At 40.9% G+C, this 9,340-nt stretch overlaps 2 pseudogenes; one reads left to right on the top strand and one right to left on the bottom strand.

Moving 5' to 3' along the window:
• Positions 1-4,321: 4,321 nt before the first annotated feature.
• LOC101424900 (vomeronasal type-1 receptor 2-like) lies at positions 4,322-5,226 on the bottom strand (annotated as a pseudogene).
• Positions 5,227-8,125: 2,899 nt separating this feature from the next.
• On the top strand, positions 8,126-8,539 carry LOC101424445 (fatty acid-binding protein 5 pseudogene; annotated as a pseudogene).
• The last annotated feature ends 801 nt before the right edge of the window (positions 8,540-9,340 follow it).

Raw genomic sequence — 9,340 nt, 5'->3', positions numbered from 1 at the left:
AATACGTATGTTTGAGCGTTTTGCATTGTCATTCAGTTCCCTAAATCCTAATTGGATTTTTTCTATCTTCTTATTGACCCCTTCTACTATCTGTTTGATTTCTGAAGTACTGTCTTCCACATCACTAATTCTCTGCTCTCTCTCTTCTAGTCTGCTGATATTTGCTGCCAGTGTATTTTTGATTTCTTGAACTGTGGTGTTCATTCCCATCATATCTGTTATGTTTTTGCGTATGTCTGCAATTTCCCCTCCAAGTGATGTCTTCATGTTGTTAACCTCTTTCATTACTGCATCAAATTTGTCGGTGATAAATGTTCTGAGATCTTTCATTGCTTGTGCCAAGTTTTGCTCCCCTTCGTGATTATTGGTTTGTTGATTGGATTCAGCCATGTTTTCCTGATTATTGGTTTGGTTCGTAGATTTTTGTTGCTTTCTGGTCATCTCTTTATTTTGACGAATTTAATCAGTTCCTTAGCTTCTTTGTCTGCTCTTGGAGGTTAATTAGTTGTTATTTTTGCACAGGTGTTATATCTTCTCTTTGTCACTTTTTTCTTCTTATTCTAGTTACTTGTTGTTAGTTAAGTTCACTTTAGAGGAAAGTATTAGTGTTGGGGAAAGGCAATTGTGTAAGCAAGGGATAAGTGTAAAGTTGTATTGGTGATGAATGTTAAAAAAGCAGGAATATGAGATCTGGAAGGATGGAGGTTAGATTCATGTAGATTGTATAGAGTTCTAGCTGTAGGTAGAGTACCTTTTATGAAGTTGATGACTGAATTTGGGAGGAATATGGTATGAACTACACAGCTATTGTTTTCATGAGAGAGGGAAAGAGAAAAGAAAGGTAATAGTTTCAAGAGTGGATAATAGACAGAAAACAGAACAAAGGTATTAGAAATTAAGAGTTAGACACTTTGTGGATCAAAGAACGGGAGGTGGGGGGTGGAATATAGGAGAGACAGTAGATGATAGTGGATATCAAGATGCAGGGGAAGGGGGATAGTGTAGGTAGCCTAAATCAGTTCACACAGAAATGAGGCAGTGGAGGATGGGAAAACCCAGCAAATGTGAGGTGTTCCCTGTAGCACCTATTGTATACTTGAATTAAAAATAAGTGGAAGATGAGGGACAAGAGGGAAAGAGAAAACCGAAAAAAAAAAAACTAATTATAATAAAGAAAAAAGAAAGGCAAGAAGAAAGGAAGAAAGAAAAAGAGGATGGGCAAACGGTGGGGAACGGATAGGGAGAAGAGAGATACAGGTACACACGTGTCACAATTGCAACACTATCTAAAACAACAACTTCCCCCCGCTTTGCCCTAAAACCCCCCGTCTGTCTGCCCAAATGGGTCTGCAAGCACCTCCCTTCCCACAAACCCCCAATAGGTCGCCCAGGGCCCACGAACTCCCCAGTACTGCAGATGCTCAAAAAAAAAAAAAAAAAAAATTAAGTAAAATAAATTAAAAAAAAAAAAACAAAAAACAAAAAACAAACAAGCAAACAAACAAACAAACAAACAAAAAAACCAGAAACCCCTCCGCAGGCCCGGCTCCGCCCGCCGCGGAGGCTTGGACCGGCTCTGCCCGGCTCCTCACGTCGCCTTGGCCTGGCCTGGCTCCGCCCAGCTCCGCTCGCTACAGCGGCCCAGCCGGCTCCGGCGTCCACCTCCCGCCCCCGCGGCCTGGACCGGCCCTGCCCGGCTCAGTACCCGCCGTGGCCTGACCCGGGCCCGCCCGGCTCCAAGCGCTCCCGCGGCCCGCAGCCGGGGCCTGCACCGGCCCCGCCCGGCTCCAAGCGCTACCGCGGCCCGCGGCCGGGGCCTGCACCGGCCCCGCCCGGCTCCAAGCGCTACCGCGGCCCGCGGCCGGGGCCTGCACCGGCCCCGCCCGGCTCCAAGCGCTACCGCGGCCGGCGGCCGGGGCCTGCACCGGCCCCGCCCGGCTCCAAGCGCTACCGCGGCCGGCAGCCGGGGCCTGCACCGGCCCCGCCCGGCTCCAAGCGCTACCGCGGCCCGCAGCCGGGGCCTGCACCGGCCCCGCCCGGCTCCAAACGCTACCGCGGCCCGGCTCGGCCTGGCTCGGCCCCGCCCGGCCCCGCTCACCGCCGGCGCAGCGCGGCCCGGCTCCGGCGTCCGCCGCTGCGGCCCGGCCTGGCTCAGCCACACCGAGCGGGGCTAGATGCCTCGTCTCCGCCTACCCAAGGAGGGAATCCTCTACAGGTAGCTGGGATCTCCGTGTATATTCACAGACGAATCCTCTCTGTTACCTTCCCTCCAAATCGATGTCCAGACACCTCCGGACCAGCAAAAATCCCGAAACAATCCGGTCCCAAAGAGTCTCCAACGCCGCCCAGCCGATTCCCTGCAGAAGACTCTAACAGGGATGTTCACTCAGCCGCCATCTTGCCCCCCTCCTCTTATATTTTTCAATGTAACATTTTTTTGTGATGTATATATCTTCAAAAAAATACAACTTACAAAAATGATGGGGTGGGGGGTGGAGTGGGCTATATGAGAACCTGTTATGCTTTTTATGTTTTTTAATGTAATGTTCTTTGTGATGTCGTAACTTTAATTTAAAAAGTGTAAAGGGAAGCGGACTTGGCCCAATGGATAAGGCATCCATCTACCACACAGGAGGTCCACAGTTCAAACCCTGGGCCTCCTTGACCTGTGTGGAGCTGGTCTATGTGCAGTGCTGATGTGCACAAGGAGTGCCATGCCACCCTGGGATGCCTCCCACACAGGGAGCCCCATGCGCAAGGAGTGTGCCCTATAAGGAGAGCCACCCAGGACGAAAGAAATTACAACCTGCCCAGGAACGGCACCCCACACACGAAGAACTGATGCAGCAAGATGATGTAACAGAAAGAGATACAGATTCCCATGCTGCTGACAACAACAGAAGCAGACAAAGAAGAGCACGCAGCAAATGGACACAGAGAACAGACAACTGGGGGGAGGGAAAGGGAGAGAAATAAATAAAAAATAAATAAATCTTTTTAAAAAGTGTAAAAAAAAAAAAAAGAGAAACAAGGGAGAGTCAAGGTGAAGTGCAGTAGAAACCAGGAACTGAGGTGGTGCAATTGACAGGGAACTTCTCTCCATATCAGGAGTCTCCAAGATTGAATCCCAGAGGAGAGAAAATGAGAAGAGATGACAACAGAGACAACAAAAACAGCAGGGCTGGAGAAGGGGAAGGAGTAAAAATGAAATAAATCTTTTAAAAAGGGAAAAAGGAGACCTTGGTCATGATCATGTCATTTAACCCATCTGTGCTCATTTATTCATTTTTTGGAACACTGGAGAAATGACTGAGTTGCTTTTACGATTAAATATGATAAATGTGCCCAGACAGGATTTTTTTAAAGGAGGTATCAGGTATTGAAAACAGGACCTCATACATGGGGATCAAGCGCTCAACCACTGAACAATATCTGCTCCCCGGGATTATATAAATAATGCTTCAATAATTTGTTAGGCTGCCTTTTATTTGTTATTTTATTTTATGGAGTTGAAATAAAATTCAAAAAATAGTTTACATGTTACATGCTCAAAAACACTTCCAGTTTTTCCATATTATTTCTGGATGAACTATTTTATTATTGCATGGAGGCTGAATTTCTGGACTACAACCATTATTAAAACATAAGCATAATATATAGGTTCATAATAATTACATACTATTTCACTTATTACTGTTCATGTTATTTAATATCTATCATTGGGGCAAAATCTCAGTCTGCCTGGTTCTCCTCTCTGTGCTGAGTCTCACTCATAATTGTGCTTAAGATTCTGTGAGAGAGAAGTGGATGTGTCTCAAGCAATTGGGCTCCTGTCTACCATATAGGAGGTCCAGGGTTCAATACTGAGGGCCTCCTGGTGAAGGCAAGCTGGCCCATGTGATGAGCTGGCCCACATAGAGTGCTGGCCTAGGTGGAGTGCTGGCCCATGCAGAGGTGCTGCCCACACAGAAGTGCAGGCCCATGTAGAGAGCTGGCACAGCAAGATGATGCAATGAAATAAGACACAGAGGAGAGACAATAAGAGACACAGCAGAGCAGGAAGCTAAGGGGGCACAAAAGAATAACTGCCTCTCTCCCACTCCGGAAGGTCCCAGGATCAGTTCCCAGAGCTGCCTAATGAGAATAGAAGCAGACACAGAAAAACACAGAGCAAATGGTCACAGAAAGCAGACAATGGAGGGAGGGGAGAGAAAAAAAGTGAATAAATCTTTAAAAAAAAGATTCTGTGAGAGATGAGACAATCAATGACTGAACATGGTGCAAAACACACAATTTATATTTTTCTGATGAAGTGAGGGAATTATGCATTCCTTCCACAATAGACACCACAGAGTCTGGAGGCAATGGAGTCCTGTATCTTGAGAATAAAGGAGAAGATTGTTGGGAAACAGACATTATTTAGTGCAGAGATGTGAACTAGCCACAAATTGGGATTCTCACAGAGAGCCAAATAAACATAAATGATGTAGGAGAGGGTGTAAAGAGATACAGAGCTACTTACCAGGGCCAGAGTGCTTCAGATGGTTCTGTTCTCATGGGAAGATCTTGGGGAACGATTACCCCTATGAATGTGTTGGACTTGTGACTTATGCCTGTACAAGATGAAAACTATGGAGCCACTGGCCAAGACCATGAGTCCCAAACACAAACCATCAAGGAAAGATAATAGTGCTATATATAGTAATCTTGCAACATTGTCACCAAGTGGGGAACAGTATCCTAAGTCATTTTTCTGTGTAGTGTTTTTGTTACTCCATTTGCTACTTACATATATAGGAAAAATCATATTTATTAGTATGTGCAATATCCAGCAGAGGACAATGAAGGGTCCAGTGTACGTTCAGGCTTTACTTTTAAGTTCCTCCCACCTGGAGTTTACAGGGCTGATGGTGATGGCCTGGAAAACACTTAAGAGGCAAATCGTGCCAATGGACATACCCCTGCCCAATATTTGTACATATAAAGCAAGTTGGCATCCAATATAATTGAGGAGATGTTTCATCTCAAAAGCTGCCATTATGTCTGGGATTCCTTTAGAGAGAGTGACTAAAATGTTGACTACTGAAGGTGCCTGAAAATCATATCTGTGGCACTCAACCTGCATTCACTGAAGGGAAGGAAGATGTAACCACACAAGAGTGAGAAGTTCCCCAGGATTCCAATGACTGTCTGGAATAGAAAGAGCATTCCTATTTTCAAATCCATGGCAGTTGTTCTGTAATATTCCAGGACTTGCTATTCAAATTCAGGAGCAGAGCAGTCTGTAATCTGTGTGCAAATATGAGATGTGAGCTCTATTTTCATGGGAAAAAAAATTTTAAATCTCCATTTGTCATTACTTCCCCCAATAATTTCTAATGTATACTTTCTTTTGGTTAAGGGATTCTCCAACTTTTATGCATTTCTTTTATAAAACTTACAACATACTGGTCACTTTTATGTTTGCCACTCTTTGGGTAGGATTTACCCTACAGGTCTATGGAATTAACTAATACTATGCTATTTTTACAGACAAGGAGAATTTAACCAGAGGGAGGCTAAAGATCTCATCTAAATAGAGGTAGAGGTGGAATTTGAAAATGGGTAGCCTGGCGGCAGTGATGCTGGTATTTAATCTTGTGCTATTGCAACTACTATACTAACATAATACACTCTTCAAATGATCCAAATACATGCAAACTTATCATAGTTTAGTTATTTTATTTTATAAGTTTGGTTGTGATCATTTTCCATTTTTGTCTAAGTATTTATTTTACAGACCGATATGACTAAAGAATGAAGATTCCAAAGTCTTACCACAATGTAGACACCATGAATAATTTTCTGGCAACTGATAAGACTTTTTAATGTGGTTAAATATTAGGATGGCAAATGAAATAATCATTTTTTTGCCAAGAATTAAAGTACAATGTCATCCAACACAGAAATTACTGTACAAAATTGTGTTGTGCTCTCAATTATGGGACCATAAAACATAAAGAAGCCATTAAGTACTTTAGTGTAGAAACTAAATTAATCTTCCCTAAAGATCATGAACTATAAGTTTGTTCTTTTAGAAAAGCTAGCAGAAACACTAAAAAAAAATAATTTTGGAAAAATTTTAAAATACAAGGCAAAAATATAAAATGAACTTTCTAAGCATGGGATTTTTACATTGAAAAAATTGAAATGGGCAAAAGATGAGTAGTGAGCATGGGGATAACAACGGAAAGATTTAAACTAGAGAAAATATCACAATCTGAACCAAAAAAAAGTGCTAGAGTCCTTAATATTTTTCTGCTGCCTAAAACCCTCAATTGTGAAAATAACTCTCAGTAAATTCTCTTTCCCTATTCAGGAGGGAAATAATCTCACTTTGCCCAAAGACTACAGATATTTCTACTAGAGACACATGTGTAGTGCCTTCATTAAGTACATCACATCTAAGTTACAGAAAATAATTATATTCCATCAATTGATACCAGGTCACACTATTTCTGCTGGAACCAAGTAATTCAATTATCTCCATCATATTCATTACTATACTCACAGAACTTTTATAAAATTATGTGCACTACTGGAAATTTCTCTCCAAATTTGGCACACCATATTGAAGACAAGATTAGTTATGAAACAACAGGCTTGGAGCGCCTTAAAATTCAGATTTTGATACTACTTGGGTCAAACACTAAGGACCCCTTTCAGTAAGGATTTCATTAAATTTTATTAGGAGCTGTCAAAGGTTTCTATAAGGTCTCAGACCACCACTTGCTCTCCAAAACCTCAGCTTGTGCCTAAGGAATTAGCATCCATCCTGGGTGACTTTGGCATCGGAAATGTTTCAAATCCACAAGAATCCTTTTATCAGACATTATCATTTAGCCTGCTCCTGATATGTCTCCTTCCCTAACAGACTCTGTCTTTCAGGCCAAAATAGAAAATAATCACCCAACCCCCTCCTGTCATGAAGGTGGCCTCAGAGTGATGGTTACAAGAGCCATAGCATATGTGAAAGAAGCAGCCAGACCCTGAGACCTGGGTTTGTGAGCCTGTGACCTCACCTCCCCATAGAACCGCAATTATCATTTCACCTGTAGAAGCAGTGACAGCTCATGTTGAGGGAGCTGAAAAAAGTTATGAAAAACCTTGTCCTACATTTTAATGCCTAGAAACTTAAGTGTCTAATGAGCATCTGCAAAGAGACCATTGGGACTGTTCAGGGGAGACTTCATTTTCTAATATCCCTGGAGAAGTACAGGATCTCACAGGCAGGGAACAGTAAATGACAACTGGCAGAGAAGCTGGGCTGTCTGTACCATGGGATTCTCTACTTCTTGGGAACTTCTACCCAAGTAATCTCATACTAATTTTCAGACCCCTGAGTACTATTGACATTTAATTAATGGGAAGGGAAATAGAATCACATAAAGTACTTCAGAAAAGTTTTCAACGTGTAATTAATGACAAAGGAAGAACCTATCAATATAGGGATTATAAAACATTAACTTCATTTGCCAGCTCAATTCAAATAAACCAGGAAAATGAGGTGATAAGGAAAATTTTCAGGGAAGTCTTTATTTCCTATAAGAATAGTGATGTCAAAAGAGAGAAGTATAGACAGAACAATAACAATAGAGAAGAAGGGGAGTTAATGTGTTCCTCACAAATAAAAGCACAATGTCATCCATTTCAGATAAATAAAAGAGTAAGCCATGCCTTTAAATATTAGATAAGCAATGCTACTTGCTTCAGTGCTGTGGAGTAGAAGTAAAATTTCCAAATGAATTTTATAAATAAAATAGAATAATTTGAACAAAGTTATTAGTAAATAGAATACTACAAAAAAATCTTGCATCTGCTTAATCATGAAATACCTAAGCTAAAATGTAGCAAGAAGCCTCAAAAACTATATTAAAGTAATGAGTGGTCACCAAGTGCAGTTTATGCTTGAACTTGAGAATGATTACATATTAGGAAATCCATTAACATAATTCAGCAAAACATTGAAGATAGATAAAAATCAAGGTATCATGTTCATAGTACCAAAAAAAAATCTACTGGACAGATTTCAACATTTTTTGATGGCAAATTAAAACACAGCACACACCACTCCTGCACCAGATTCATGTCTCCCTGTCCTCACCCGCACCCACCAAGGCCACCAGCAGCTGTAGGAAGATGGTGCCTGGTGGAGAGCAAAGGCTTTGAAGAAAACATGATGGAAGTAGGAGTGGGAATGGCTCTGCAGAAAATGGGGGCAAAGGCCAAGCCAAACTGTAACATCACTTCTGATGGCAAAACCCTCACCATAAAAGCTGAGGGCACTATGAAAACGGAACAGTTTTCTTTTAACATGGGAGGGAAGTCTGAAGAAACTATAGCTGACGGCAGAAAAACTCAGTCTGTCTGCACCTTTACAGATGGAACATTGATTAAACACCAGGAATGGGATGAGACAAAAAGCACAATAACAGGAAAAATGGAAGAAATTAGTGGTGGAATGCTTCATGAACAATATCATCAGTACTCAGGTCTCTGAAAAAGTAGAATAAAAATTCTATCATCACCTTTGGACAGGAATTAGCTGAGGACGAATAATGTCAGTTCAATGAGCAAACTTCCATCCTGCTTTTTGTTTTAATAATTATGTTCCATTATATTTTTCACAAACATTTTACATCCAACTATTTCACAGTATTGGTTTAATTAGGGTCATTGCTTTTGTTAGTAAAGAAATTCATTTGTGGTAAATAAATAAGTAAATTAATTAATAAAAACAAAAAATAAACACTTAAAATAAGGAATCGTTAGATCTTTAATTACATGAATGAAAGCCTTCATCTTTCTCACAGGTATGATGTTATTTTTATAAATTCATTTGTAGAATTATAAAATTAAAAATCTGCCTTAAACCCTGTTCAATTAGAAATAGAGTGAGCATCATCATCCTAATATAGCATACATTTAGGAATGAACAAACAGAAAGGAAAATGCAGCTATGGACCAAAGTAGACATTGTTTTTATTTTAGTAATCGAACAGCTTGTAACATAGATATAAAGACAGTGATCACCAGCCATTCTTAGGGGAGGGGGATGGAAAAATAGATGTTACATGGGGCATTTGGGGAATGTTGGAATTGTTCTGCATGATATTGCCATTATGGATACGTGCCTCTTACATTTTGTCAAAACTTATAAAATTGTTCAATGCAAAATGTAAGCCATAATATAAACTATAGTCCATGGTTAGTAGAACTGCCTCAGTATTTATTCTTCAATTATAATAAATACACTACACTAATTAAAAATGTTATAAACACTAATTAGTATTGTTATAAA

The sequence above is a fragment of the Dasypus novemcinctus genome, chromosome 18, assembly GCF_030445035.2.
Source record: "Dasypus novemcinctus isolate mDasNov1 chromosome 18, mDasNov1.1.hap2, whole genome shotgun sequence".
NCBI lineage: Eukaryota > Metazoa > Chordata > Mammalia > Cingulata > Dasypodidae > Dasypus > Dasypus novemcinctus.
Note: the sequence above shows the minus strand (reverse complement) of the source record. Positions and strands in the feature narration are given on the sequence as shown.